General features: G+C 38.2%; 1 protein-coding gene and 1 pseudogene across 4 annotated transcripts in view; one reads left to right on the top strand and one right to left on the bottom strand.

The window, feature by feature from the left end:
- The window catches only part of DENND5B (DENN domain containing 5B), a 214,270-nt gene that overhangs the window by 37,842 nt on the left and 161,693 nt on the right, over window positions 1-14,735 (top strand). The gene's annotated exons all lie outside the window — the stretch shown is intronic.
- LOC131838964 (heterogeneous nuclear ribonucleoprotein A1-like) lies at window positions 9,755-10,898 on the bottom strand (annotated as a pseudogene).

Raw genomic sequence — 14,735 nt, 5'->3', positions numbered from 1 at the left:
TTTTAAACCTTTTCTCTTAAAACCTGCGTATGTATGTTTCATCAATCTGTTTTAGGACCAAGGCTTTTCCTTTGAAAAAGGATCTTCTGACTATATTTTTTTGGTGATGTTTCTTTTTTTTTTTTTTTTTAAAGATTTTATTTATTTATTTGTTAGAGAGAGAGAGAGCAGGAGCGTAGGCAGACAGAGTGGTAGGCAGAGGCAGAGGGAGAAGCAGGCTCCCCGCCGAGCAAGGAGCCTGATGTGGGACTCGATCCCAGGACGCTGGGATCATGACCTGAGCCGAAGGCAGCTGCCCAACCAACTGAGCCACCCAGGCGTCCCGGTGATGTTTCTTATATAAACCCCACATATAATGAATCATGGATGATTCTTTGTTTCTTTAAAGTGGAATGAGGATTTAAAGCCATTTCAAAGAAATCTGAGTGCAAAATCCTTCTAAAGTTTTATGATTTTCTGCCCTAATCTTTGGTCTTCCTAACCTAATTAGACAGCAGTTTTGTGTTTAGCAACTTGGCTAAATGTCTATTCAGCATCAGAATCTTACTTCATAGGTTTGCAAATAATCAAATTTTGAATTCACTATCATGTTATATCTATATAAAGAGTTTGGAAATGGGTGTGGTGAGCAAATTCAAGGAGAGGAAGCACAATTGCTACTGGCCATGAGCATTTTTGGTCTACTGGGGAAACAACCAGTACAGTCCAGGTTATTAGTTAGGAAAGCTTCTACAGTATATTACATACTCTTCCACTTTGTTCTCCTAGCCCTCTGTAGATACCCCTTATAATGCTTATCTCACTGCTCTATAACTTTCTACTTGTCTTCCTTATGGGATATCATATTCTTTGAAGGCAGGAGTATACTCTTGTTATTCATAGTTCCTAGTTCCTACTTGGCATATAATTATATACTTGTTTTTTAAAAAAGATTTTATCTATTTAGGAGAGAGTTGTGTGTATGGAGAGTTGTGTGTATGAGCAGGGGGATGGCAGGGGGAGAAGCAGACTCCCTGCTGACCAGAGAGCCTGATGCAGAACTCAATCCCAAGATCCCAGGATTATGTGAGCTGAAGGCAGATGCTTTAAACTGCCTGAGTCACCCAGGCACTCCTGTGTATTCATTTAAAAAAAAAATGAATTGACTATACACTCAGTATAACTCAACAAAATGACTATAAAAATAAGTTTAATGTGACTTCTCAGTTGCTTATTATATTATTAATGTTTAGAATAATTCCTCATACTGTGTTAATAGTAGATTTCAAGATACACATTGATTAACTGGAGCATATACCCTAAAATGTTAATTTTATGACATTAGGACTATGTGTTAGTCATTGCCATATCTCTAGTACCTACAATATGGAATATTAATGCCTATCAGACAATATGTGCTCAGTGCATTTAAAAAAAATTATGGAATCCACAGGTAGTAGAGAATAGGATGGAGAAGGTTCTTTACTGTTTGTTCAGAAATGGTAAAATGAGTACAGAGTGTGCTTCGTTAGAAGAGGAAATAAATGAATCAGTCAGTTTTGAAAATTGAGTCCTGGTCATATAGAAGAAAATGTAGACCTCAGTAGGTCTGGAGAGCCAAACTGGGACTAGAGAATTATAGGAAAGTTATAGAACAGTAGATTGCATCTTAAATTTTTTTTTCTGATTTATTAAGACTTTTAAAAAAAAATAGGATATATTACTTCATGAGTTCATTTGAACAGAAGTTTAATGACTTACATCAGGGATATAAAAAAAAAGTTTTGTATGAGATGTCAGATTGGTCTAGATAACTCTAAGTTCATCTTTTAGGCTCTGTGAACAGTAATCTCTTGCTTCAGTCTTCTGTTAATGTTAATATTCTTTATGAGAATATTATATTTGTCACATAAGTTATATAGGTCTTATAGCATTAAGAAGAAATAATGATTCCTTATCTACATTTAATTTTTCTTTTTTTTAATTTAAAAAACTTTTTAAAGATTTTATTTATTCATTCGTTAGAGGGAGAGAGAGCAGAAGCAGGGTCAACAGCAGGCAGAGAGAGAATCAGGCTCCCAGCTGAGCAAGGAGCCCAATGTGGAACTTGATCCCAGGACCCTGAGATTATAATTTAAGCCAAAGGGAGATGTTTAACCAACTGAGCCACTCAGGCATCCCATCTGTTTAGTTTTTTTTGGTGGAAAGCAGATACAGCAGATATTATATAATATTACAGAACAAAATAATTTTTAATGGCATTCTTATGGTTCAGAAGTCTTGATGTACTGGCATTTGATGGATTAGATAGATTTTGAAAAATCTCAATAGTCTGCTTCATTTGTTAGTTGTACAGACGACTGTGTATATTAATCTGGCATCAGATTGCTGATAGTACAGTAACATTTGTTGAATTTGCTGAGTGTAGTAGTCATTATATTCCTGCAAATTATATATAATGAATCTGAATGTTATAATGAATAAGTTCTATAATAAGTCTCCTCTATTACTAGGATATAGTACTGTAGAATTCTGGATCTTTATATCTTTGCTGCCTCCTATCTCTCATAGCACATTGCATGTCTTATTCATATAAGCATCCTATTCATATAAGCTATTCAGTAGCTTCAAAGGTGGAAAAATCTCTTGAGTCTTTAAAAAAAAACAGTCACCTTTATGAGGAATTATTTTTTGTTACACAAAAAGTTGATAAAGCAAAAGTGTTTGGTTCAAATATCGAGGTTATTAAATTACCTTGTTAATTTACTGTTGTTATATGAACAAAGCTTAGTTAATGATTTTTTTTTTTTTTTTTTTTTTTTTTTGAGAGAGAGAGAGAGAGAGTGTGTGCATGCATGCAGGGTGGGGAGGGAAGAGCACCGGGAGATGGGGAGAGAGAATCTTAAGCAAGTTCCATGCCCGTTGTAGAGCCCTCATGAGGCTGGAACTCAGGTCCCTGAGATCATGGCCTTAGCTGAAATGAAGAGTTGGTTGCTTAATAGACTGAACCCTCCAGGTGCCCCCACCCTAAACTTTAATGATACATAACTAGAAAAATAATTTTCCTTTTTGCATAACTGCCAAAAAACTTACTTGGTTATGTGCTTCCTTTGCTTTCTTCAGATCAGCTTTTTCCAGTTTTGCCATGTTAACATTTGCGGGACATTTCTTTTTGAATAGTGCCCATTCCCTTCATATCTACAATATTATCATTCTTGTAGACTCGTGTGTATGTCACCAAAAGAACAATTCTGTGTTTTCTAAAAGGACTAGAGGACATACAGCTGGTACCTTTCCTGTTTCCCTTTGTGTTGATTATTTTGACTTGGATGGGGCTTCTAGCCGATAGGATCATGCATTAGTTCTTAAATGTCATAGGGAATCTTTTTTCTGGTTTCTTCCACTCAACAAAATGTCACTAAGATTCATCCATATTATTGCATGCACTAGTAGCTTATCCTTTTCATTACTGACTTGTGTTACACTGAATGAATATATTACAATTGGTATATCTGTTTGCTTGTTGGTGGGCATTTGAGTTCGCTTTCTAGTTCTTTTGCATTATGAGTGAAGTTGCCGTTTTGTACACAGCGTCTTGTGGGTATATGTTTTCCTAGTAGAACTGTAGGCAAATAGATAGGGCATATGTTTAATTTTATAAGATAAATTGCCCAGCAGTTTCTTTTTTAAAGATTTTATTTATTTATTTGAGAGAGAGAGTGTGAAAGAGAGAATGAGCATGAGAAGTGGGAGGGTCAGAGGGAGAAGCAGACTCCCTGCCGAGCAGGGAGCCCAAGATGGGTGGGACTCAATCCCGGAACTCCAGGATCATGACCTGAGCCGAAGGCAGTCACTTAACCAACTGAGCCACGCAGCTTGCCCAGCAGTTTTCTAACATTGTTTTACCTTTTCTTTTTCTTTTTTTTTTTTTTTTTTAGATTTTATCTATTTATTTGACAGACAGAGATCACAAGTAGGCAGAGAGGCAGGCAGAGAGAGATAGGGGGAAGCAGGTTCCCCACTGAGCAGAGAGCCTGATGCGGGGCTCAATCCCAGGACCCTGGGATCATGACCTGAGCCAAAGGCAGAGGCTTTAACCCACTGAGCCACCCAGGCGCCCCTGGTTTTACCATTTTTATTTTATTTAAAAAAAAATTTTTTTTTTAAATTTATAAGATTTTATTTATTTATTTGACAGAGAGCGAGATCACAAGTAGCCAGAGAGGCAGGCAGAGAGTGAGAGAGGAGGAAGCAGGATCCCAGAACCCTGGGATCATGACCTGAGCCGAAGGCAGAGGCTTTAACCCACTGAGCCACCCAGGCGCCCCTTATTTAAAAATTTTTAAAAAGTTTTTTTTCTGGGGCGCCTGGGTAGCTCAGTGGGTTAAGCCTCTGCCTTCAGCTCAGGTCATGATCCCAGGGTCCTGGGATTGAGCCCCGCATCAGGCTCTCTGCTCAGTGGGGAGCCTGCTTCCCCACCTCTCTCTCTCTGCCTGCCTCTTTGCCTACTTGTGATCTCTGTCTAATCAATAAAATCTTTAAAAAAATAATAAAATTTTAAAAATTAAAAATTTTTTCTAATTATTGTGGGAAATTTCTCAAGGGCTGGAATTTTTCTTGGCCATTTTTTGGTGACATTTTACCACAGGGGAATAGATGCTTAGAATTTACTAATAAATAATAATTTCATTTAAAATATGATAATTTATGTTATTCCTATGCTTACTGCTAAGTGTTCTTCCAGTTCTTTTTTTATTCCATGCATTTGTTTATCAGAGCTCACTGAGCTATTACAGATGTTAATTAGGATTCATTTCCTTTAATATGCTAGAAAGAATGTTATGATTCCACTTTACTGATGAACAAAATGAGCTTAATCACATCCTAAGAGCTAAGTATTCTGACATTATAATCTCTTCTCTCAGAGCAGCACATCACAGAATCACACAGATTCAAGATCTATTTCCGGACAACACTATAGAACCCAGTGTGTTGTGTATACACATTGAAGGAATTTGTGAAAGCTCTGGTAATCCTGTACTATTCTTTTCATCATACACTTTTTCATTTTTTTAAAAGTTGATATAAAAATTTGTATAGCATAAAGTTAGCCATTGATCATTTTAAAGTACATAATTTAGTGGCATGTAGTACATTTACAGTGTTGTACAATTCTTCATATACTTTTTAAAGGAAGAGTTTTGGGGCAGCTGACTGGCTCAGTTCGTAGAGCATGTGACTCTTGATCTCAGGGTCATGAGTTTCAGCCCCATGTTGGGTGTGCAATATACTTTAAAAAATAATAAAATAAAAGGCACCCAGGGGTGCCTGGGTGGCTCAGTGGGTTAAGCCTCTGCCTTCAGCTCAGGTCATGATCTCAGGGGCCTGGGACTGAGCCCTACATCAGGCTCGCTGACTGCCTCTCTGTCTACCTGTGATCTCTTTCTCTCTCTGTGTGTGTCAAATAAATAAATAAAAATCTTTAAAAAAAAAAAAAAAGCACCTGCCTGGCTCAGTCATTTGGGCATCTGATGGGATGATTTTAAGGTAGGTCATCATCTAGTGAGTCATGATCTCATGGGTCAATCTCCTGGGTGGTGGAATTGAGCCTCACATTGAGCTCTGCACTCAGCTAGGAGTCTACTTCTTCTCCCTCTCCTCCTCTTCCCCTTTCTCATCTGCACTTTCTCTTTCTCTCTCTCTCTCTCATAAATAAATAAATAAATAGATGTTATAATAATAAAATAAAGGAAGTTTATTTTCAGGGAAATAAAATTATGGCAAAACAATTTGCAACAACATGGATGGAACTAGAGTGTATTATGCTAAGTGAAGAATGTCAATCAGAGAAAGACAATTACCATATGACCTCTCTGATATGAGGAGTTTGAGAGGCAGGGTGGGGGATGTGGGGGGGTTGGGAGGAATAAAAAGAAACAAGATGTCTTTTTTTTTTTTTTAAGATTTTATTTATTAATTTGACTGACAGAGATCACAAGTAGGCAGAGAGGCAGGCAGAGAGAGAGGGGGAAGCAGGCTCCCTGCTGAGCAGAGAGCCCAATGGGGGGCCTGATCCCAGGACTCTGTGATCATTATCTGTGCTAAAGGCAGAGGCTTTAACCCACTGAACTACCCAGGCTCTTAATCTCAGGAAACTGAGGGTTGCTGGGGGGTGGGGCGGAGGAGGGGACTGGGTGGCTGAGTGATGGACATTGGGGAGGGTATGTGCTATGGTGAATGATGTGAATTGTATAAGACTAATGAATCACAGACCTGTACTTCTGAAACAAATAATACATTATGGCAAAACAGACTAATAAGGTGTCCAAACATCAACTCAAAAATAATGTTTCTTTGGTGGAATGAATGCTGTAAGAGATATGCCAACTTACACTGGGGCCACCACATTCCCACTTAAGTGCCAGTGTCTGGACAGGAACCAGGATGGCCTAAGCAATCAGCCCTCTTTCCTGGTGCCAGCCTTCTGAATTCTCCCAAATTGCAAGAATAGATCAGTTTTATCTTAACTTCCCTCTTCTTTTAGGGATGATAAGCATGCTCAGGGAATCCACCAAACTGGCCAGCTGTACCCTAATGCTTTGGGAGTTTCACAGAGACAGTCCAGACCTGGGAAAAGCCTTTTTTCTGGGAGTAGGGAATTCGTGCGTTCCTTAACTTCTCCTGTAGAATGACACGCAACTTGTCCTGAGGGCTAAAGCCATGTCTAGTCAACTGGAAGTTGTAGGGTGCCTATCCGCCCTGCTCCCTCCCTCCTAAAAATGGAGAAGTATTTAGTTATTTTTGTCATTGATGCTTTACTGGGATCAGGTAAGAAGTTATGAGAGATTTAAAGATTTTTTTTTTTTCAAACTTTGCTGTAGTCTTCCCACACCATCTTTCTTGACCTAAAAAGGAATGGAGGAATAGGAGGAGGGAAAAAAAATACTCTGCCCAGAAAAAATGATCATTTCAACATCCGTCTTGATGATGAGAATGAGAAAGAATAAAAGCAAGAAGTTGAAACCGAAAAATAACCTCCTTAGATAGTAGTATCCCAGTAATTTTTTTTTTAAAGCAAGTTTTGGAAGAGCAGTGCTGATGATTATGGGTACACTAAAGATAATGTTATCAGCCTTACTATTTGAACCATCATACCAGCAATAAGCTCTTTGATACTTCCTCATCCGTGGAGTAGAGATCTGCCCTATTACCAGAGGAGGGTGCATTTAGGGCTGCAAAATATAGAAAATTTCAGTTCCCACTATGGCCATGCTTTCCTAAGAAATTTCTGAAGGTAATTTGACTTTGATTTTAGCTTTCTAGGATCCTGTTAGAGTGAGAACCTTATAAAATCTGACTCCAGTGCACATTGTGACAGATGCTGTAAAAGGGAGTTTAGAGCGATACATCTTTAACTTTCCCTAGTGGCTAAAGGGGGGAGATTTTCACTGAGAATGTAACACTGAACTAGGAGCAGATGTTTGTTAAATGTGAGGGATTGAGGTGAGGATGTCTTAAATTTAGGGAAAACATTTAAAGGCAGGAAGGTGGGGCGCCTGGGTGGCTCAGTGGGTTAGGCCTCTGCATTCGGCTCAGGTCATGGTCTCAGGGTCCTGGGATCGAGCCCCACATCGGTCTCTCTGCTCAGCAGGGAGCCTGCTTCTCCCTCTCTCTCTCTGCCTGCCTCTCTGCCTACTTGTGATCTCTCTCCATCAAATAAATAAATAAATAAAATATTTTTAAAAAATAAATAAAAAATAAAGGCAGGAAGGAGAATATGACAGCAAGAAATTTACTATAGCCAACACGGGAGAGAAGAAGAGTAGTAGTTAGTAGAACTGGAACGGTAGTCAGGGCCAAAATAAGTTCTATATTACAGCTAAGGAATTTAGATTTTTATCCAGCCATAAAGAACTGAAGGATTTTATGCAGGGCATTGTAATGATAGACTATCATATACACATATTATAAGATCATTTTTTGGCAGCAGTATAGAGGCTAGATTGACAAGGAGAGCTATTAGGAGTCTACTGGAATAATTTGGGCAAGAGATGATAAATACTTAAGCTAAGGCAATCCCTTTCAATTAATTCAAACAATAATTTCAATAATCTAAGGCTATGCTGTTCAGTATGGAGCCACTTAGCCATGTGTGGTTTTTGAACTCTTATATGTTGATTACTCCAAAATGAGATGTGCTGTAAGAACAAAATACTCACCAAATTTTGAAGACTTAGTATCCCAGTGAAATTTTTTGTATATTGATTACAAGTTGAAGCAATATTTTGGATACATTGGGTTCATATCATTACTGTTACTTTCTCCTATTTCTTTTTACTATTCTAAATATGTGGCTAGTAGAAAATTTTAAATTATATATGGCTCACGTTATATTTCTACTTTTTAAATTGCTGGCCAAAAACATTTCAATTCAGTTACCTGCTTAACTTTTATATTGTTTAAGTAGAAATTGTTTCATTTTAATTCATAAAGGTGTCTGGAAACAGTGATAATGCAAAATTGTTTTCATGTATTTGGGAAACAAGGTTGAAAGTTCTGTAGGACCTTATAGCTAATTTTATTATTAAGAGCCTCAACACAGAGTATCTTTGGGAAACTGGCTTTTGCAGGTGAGACAACAATGAATTTTGAAATCTTTAAGTTTGATCATGTTTATTCACTCTTCCTACAAATAAATTTTTTTTTTAAGACAGTTCTTAAGTTGATGCTTGGATAAACTGGACTAAAAAAGCTTATTTGAAAAACATTTTTGAGACTTTTAATGTGTTATCTGAATACTCTTAAAGGGTTTTTGTTTGTTTGTTTGTTTGTTTGCCGTGTTCCAGCTGACAAAGGTCAAGAAATGCTTGTGCAGGTAATACTACTAGCAATTAGGGATGGCTGCCTTATCCAAAACTATCTACTAATGGGCATAGGATTTCTTTTTGGGGTGGTGAAATGTCGTGGTAGTGATGATACACAACTCTGTGCCTACTATAAACCACTGAGTTGTGTGTCTTTTTTTAAGAGGTTAGTAAATCATTTATTTTACACATGATAACAGATGATACACAAGCTTTAATCCCATCTTTAATTTTATCTGATACCATAATTCAATTTAGATATATTGCATAAGATGTGGCAACAGTCCTATTAATAACCAAATAAACTACATGATTTTGCTTGTGTGACCCTTTTAATGGTGAACTCTAGGTCAAAACATGGTAACTGTCAGTTCATCCACATCAAGACAGTGATTTCTTTGCCCTGCGGGTTGCAGATAAATTTCAAATGGAACCTGACATCCCCCTGAAGAAATTCTAACTTCACACTGTTGGGGTAGTTAACTGAGATGGCTTCAGAGTAGACTAACTTTCAACAGCACATTTTAAAAAAGACACATTTTTTTCACTGCCATGATCATGCTATTACACTTAGCAGTTAAGAGCATGAGTGCAAAAAATCTATATTTTTTAATATATTTTAAATATATTTTATATTTAATATATTCATTTTTAAATTTTAATCTACATTAAAACCCTTTGTTGGAATGCTTTACACTTTCCATAGAACGGAAACTAAAATAACTTGTTACACAGTTAGTCGCAAATACAGTCCTTGAGTTTCTTGCCCATGCACCTGAGTATTGTCTAAAACATGTCTTCTTTGTAGCAGCTAGTCCCTGCCTCCAGTATTTTTGGCTGAGTTCACAAATCTGTTGTAGCCTATAGCTTCCCTGTCACTTTTCTGGCTCTCCTATCTTTCCTGGCAATAATTAAAACCTTCTGCCACTGCCGTAGCTACTGCTGCTGCTGGAACCACCACAGGGACCTTGGTTTCATGGTTTGGCAAAGTATTAGCCTCTACCACCATAGGGGTCAGAGCTCTGCCTTCAAAATTTCCTCCTTTCATGGATCCAAAATTTAAAGATTGATTGTTGGGCCACCTGGGTGGCTCAGTGGGTTAAGCCTCTCCCTTTGGCTCAGGTCATGATCTCAGGGTCCTGGGATTGAGCCTGGCATCACCCTCTCTGCTCAGCAGGGAACCTGCTTCCCCCTCTCTCTTTGCCTGTCTCTCCACCTAGTTGTGATCTCTCTCTCTGTCAAATAAATAAATAAAATCTTTAAAAAAGATTTAAAAAAATAAAGATTGTTATAATTGCCAAAATCATCATAACTTCTACTTCCTCCAAAATGGCTTCCCTCATTACCAAATCCATTATAACCATTCTCACTGCCATGATATCCACCATCACCTCAACTGCCACCAAAGCCACCTCACCCACTGAAGTTCCAAACCTCCATGACCAAAGTTGTCATTCCCACCAAAACCATCTCCACGACCACCACCAGTTTCCAGAACCACTTGGACCTTGTTGGCTGGATGAAGCCCTAGCCATCTCTTGCTTCAGTGGGGCTTTCCTTATTTCACAGAATGGTATTTTTGAATGACAATCTTGTCATGGTCCTGAGATGTTAACAAAAAGCAAGGCCTCTCTTCCTGTCACTGCCTCGATAAGTCAGTTATGGTTTCAGTCACTTTAATGTTCCCTTAATGTTCAAAATGATCTCTTAGATAATATTCTTCAGTATTTTATTTAATGCCAACAACAAAAAACTTTTTCAGTTACGTGAGCATCAGGTCTTTGAAAATCTTCTCCTGAGAGTTGGTTCCATAACTCTTCCATCCACCCTGTGTGGCCTTGCATTCATGGCTGCTTCCCCTCCTCCACAGTGGGATATGTGACAAACCTAAAGCCTCTGGAACACTTGGTGTTTGGATTTCTCATTACCACACAGTCCGTTAGCATTTTCCATTGCTCAGAATGGATCCTCAGACTCTTAGCAGGTTTCAAAGCTCAAACCTCTAATGACGAGCTTCTGTTGCTGTTGACTCTTTGGGAAACTCTTCTTAGACATGATGGTAGTGGCAGGAGGGGAGTCTTTAACAATAATTACTCAGTGACATCCATGGGCAGAAAAGCTGAATTGTGTACTTTAAGAGGGTGAATGTTAGGGTATATGAAATCTATCTCAGTAAAGCTATTTTTAAAAAACTCTTGCACTTACTGACTTTCCAGCCGTTTAATGAGAATTATATGAGGAGACAAGCAAAAAGCAACCTAAAAATGGTCTACCCTTTTTTGGCTCCTTACCAGCCCCACAGAGTTGGTGGTAAATATTTAGGAAAGACCAGTGGCCTATTAAATATGTGTGTAGACAACAGGATTGAAAGTCTGACTGAGTACACTTCATTCTCATTTAAGTTCTAGTACAGAACGAATCTGGTTCTCTGAAAGGTGAAGACTGAATCCCACAAATGAGTTGAAAAAATACTCCCAATATTTGATCATTTGATGTTTATGTATTTATTCCTTAACAAATTTTTTTAGTCAGATTTAGATTTGTTTGTGTCTACTCTGAATCTTATTAGGTATATCTCCTAACACAAACCTATTTTTCTTGCACGTCAGGTTCATCCTGTAGAAAACCACACCGCTTAACTCACTAGATAACCAAAAAAAAGCAATGCAGTATTTTCAACTAAGAGTGACAAAAGATGCATTTCTTTCTTTCCCATTTGCTACCACCTGAAGTAAGGAACATTTCCTGGCTAGCCACCAAACACCCATCATCCCAGAAAGCTAGCAAGCAAGCAAGCAAATTTGGTGGATCTCTCTTCTCCTCGTATTCTCTTTCCACGTCATTTCCACGTCATTTCCACATCATTTCCACAGAAGCATGGAAAGGACAGTTTTACTGTCATGACCAGAACTTTCCACATAGATTTTTCCACAGTTGCTGCATTTGTCCTCATCCCTTTCCTACAGTCTTGTTACTGCCGCCTTGCTCTAGGGCTTCTTTCAGTAACCTTTCTGACACAGGTTTAATGTTGATTACTCCCCAAACAATTCTAGGGCAAGGCTCCCTGCCAGGATAAGGACTGAACAAAATTGGTTTGCTCACAGGCCAGCAGTTGCTGCAGCTAGAGCCTGTCAAATGTGGACCATTTTTTTGTTTACCGAAAAGAGGTTAAATTAGCACAGCATGAAGCAAAGGGATTTAAAAACAACAACAACAACAACGAGCTATGCTAGTTAAATATGATACAGTGAGTATGGAATTGAGGTGATTTTAAAAATGTGTTTGAGAAGAGAAGGTAATATACAGCACTAAGAGTTTTATTAAAAGCTGCTTGGAAGATTTGCTTGCTCTAAATGGGGGAGAGGGTAGATGGACTGTATAATCTCTTAAAGATTATTCAAGTCTGGCATGTTATGAATTATTCATTTATGCACTATTATTTTCTAAAATATTTAAATTAGCATGTATATGTTTATAGAGCCATCTTTGGTAGAGAGACTTCCAGTCTGGACAGGGAGGTAAGATGAACCATGGAAGGAGAGAGACCAAACCCAAGAGGTTTCTGACTTTCAAGCTTCAGTTTACCAGGCTCTCTTTCCCTTCCAGTCTGGACAGGGAGGTAAGATGAACCATGGAAGGAGAGAGACCAGACCCAAGAGGTTTCTGACTTTCAAGCTTTAGTTTACCAGGCTCTGTTTCCCTACCGTCCATCTCTCTGCACGGCTCTTATTGCAGAGCCTGCCAACTGGGAACCTAGGTTTCTTGCAAGGCTGAGTTGTGGAAAGAAGTGCCCCCTTGGAGCCTGCCAAGGCAGAGCAAATAGCAGAGATTAAAGAAGACGAGGTATAGGAAGGGGGAAAGGCAAAGAAAAGGCAAAAACAGAGGAGAAAAGAGTGAAACCGGTGCTGTGAAGGATGAAGTCCATGTGATGATGCTCTGCAGTCTGCTCAGATTCCCGGAGCCTCTGTGCTTCTCTTCCTAGCTCTTCCACAGCTGTGCATTCAAGACTTCCCAACTCTTACCTGTGCCTCGCTCTCCTTCTGACCCTCCCAGATCCCTGTCCTGGGTTCTTAGAAGTACCCCTGTTTTAGGGCTAGGGAGATAGACTTAATCACTTTGACCTCTTACAACACTTACAACAATGTTCCTGTGGGGAATGAATTCTCTTCTAGACCAACCTCTAAAACAACTATCAGTGAAACTAAGGCTATTAACTTAAACTGCAGTTTGGATAGTTAGAGAGAGATCCTTCTTTTTTTCCACTGTGCACTTTTCATTCAGCGTGGTACTGTACTTTTTTCACTACCCTTCACCTCTGCTGATTTGGTTTTTACCTTATGTCTCAAGACCAAGGCAGTAAAAACTGTACCGAATCAGGACATAGAGAGAGTAGTTAGGGTGTTAACTAACTCACAGGCTTATTACAGAAAAAATAAAGACCTGCCTATATTAGATGTAAAGTGGTTGGGGTTTAGAGAAAAGAGGAGTCACTGTGACAATGGTGGGATAGTTTATGCAAGTAGGATTTAAGCTGAGCTCTGAAAGATAGGATGGACAGAGATGAGGACGGGCTGGTGTTCTGAGTGTCAAGCCTAAAGGGTTCATTGAAGGGTACAGAGAGAATTTTTGTTATATCTCTTAAAGTTTTATTTCTGTTTTAAAAAATTATAAAGCAAATATAGCACGTTAACATAAATTGAATTTGGGTGGAAGATACTTATATGCAGGTATTCATTATTTCTGTTGTACTTTTCTGTAGGACTGAAATATTTTTTTTAAGATTTTATTTAATTTGAGACAGAGAGCACTCAGGAGCAGGGGGAGGGGCAGAAGGAGGAGCAGGCTCCATGGTGAGCAGGGAAGTAGATGCGGGACTCTATCCCAGGACTCTGGAGTCATGACCTGAGACAAAGGCAGACTCTTAACTGACTGAGCCACCCAGACAGCCCTAAGATATATTTTTAATTACAAACAGGGAAAATGGCCTTAAAGCTGAGCAGCACAAGAAAAAAAGGAGATAATTTAAGTAATATACAAATTGATAGCCAGCCCTTAAGCAGACAAATGATAATGGTAGTCACTTATTTTAATCAGAGTCTTGAAGGAACACAAAAATAGTATATTTTTATGCAACGAAAGAACTGAAAAGTGACTAAGATCATACATATGAACGAATAAATTAATGGGAGAAGTGTAAAAAATAAGTAACAGGACAAAACTTCCTCTTGGGTTGGGGTTAACCTCTTTTAAGTGTGAGATATACTAATACAGAAAACAGGTTGTACATCACTAGAAAAATTTTAATGTAAATAAATGACTTATTTTAGTCATTAACACCAAAAGGAGCAAGTTCAGGAGTATTACACAAGAAATAAGGTTTATCTGTACACCTAGTTTTTATATCCTGTATCTACATGAAAAAATATAAACACTTTTTTGAAAGAGTGGCTTTAATGCATGTATTTAAGTTCTTATAAAATATACTATTACAGTCTCTCTTTTGATGTAATTGTGTTCACCAGCTTGAATTATTGCCTTCCCAAGAATTTCTTCTTATGAGCATTGAGGGAAGAACCATTATTAATAATTTTTTATATTCCTAGAATGCTTGGTTAACCTTATAGCAAGAACTGAATATATTTGTTGATTGGCAGTATAGAATTTTGAACAGTCTGTTCACCTCCAGTAAAATTGTGTTCCTAGTGAATAAATTTAATCTCAGCGCAAAAAGTATTTCTATATAACATGGTTTTTCTAAACCACAGCCATTAATTATTTATATGTAATTGAAGTTCAGGTTTGTTGAGTTCTTGTTCATTCATTCATATAAAATAGAAAAGCCTTTAAAACTCATCCTACAGGGCACCTGAGTGGCTCAGTGGGTTAAAACCT

Source organism: Mustela lutreola, chromosome 8, assembly GCF_030435805.1.
Source record: "Mustela lutreola isolate mMusLut2 chromosome 8, mMusLut2.pri, whole genome shotgun sequence".
Classification (NCBI taxonomy): domain Eukaryota; kingdom Metazoa; phylum Chordata; class Mammalia; order Carnivora; family Mustelidae; genus Mustela; species Mustela lutreola.
This window is presented reverse-complemented; position numbering and strand designations above follow the sequence as displayed.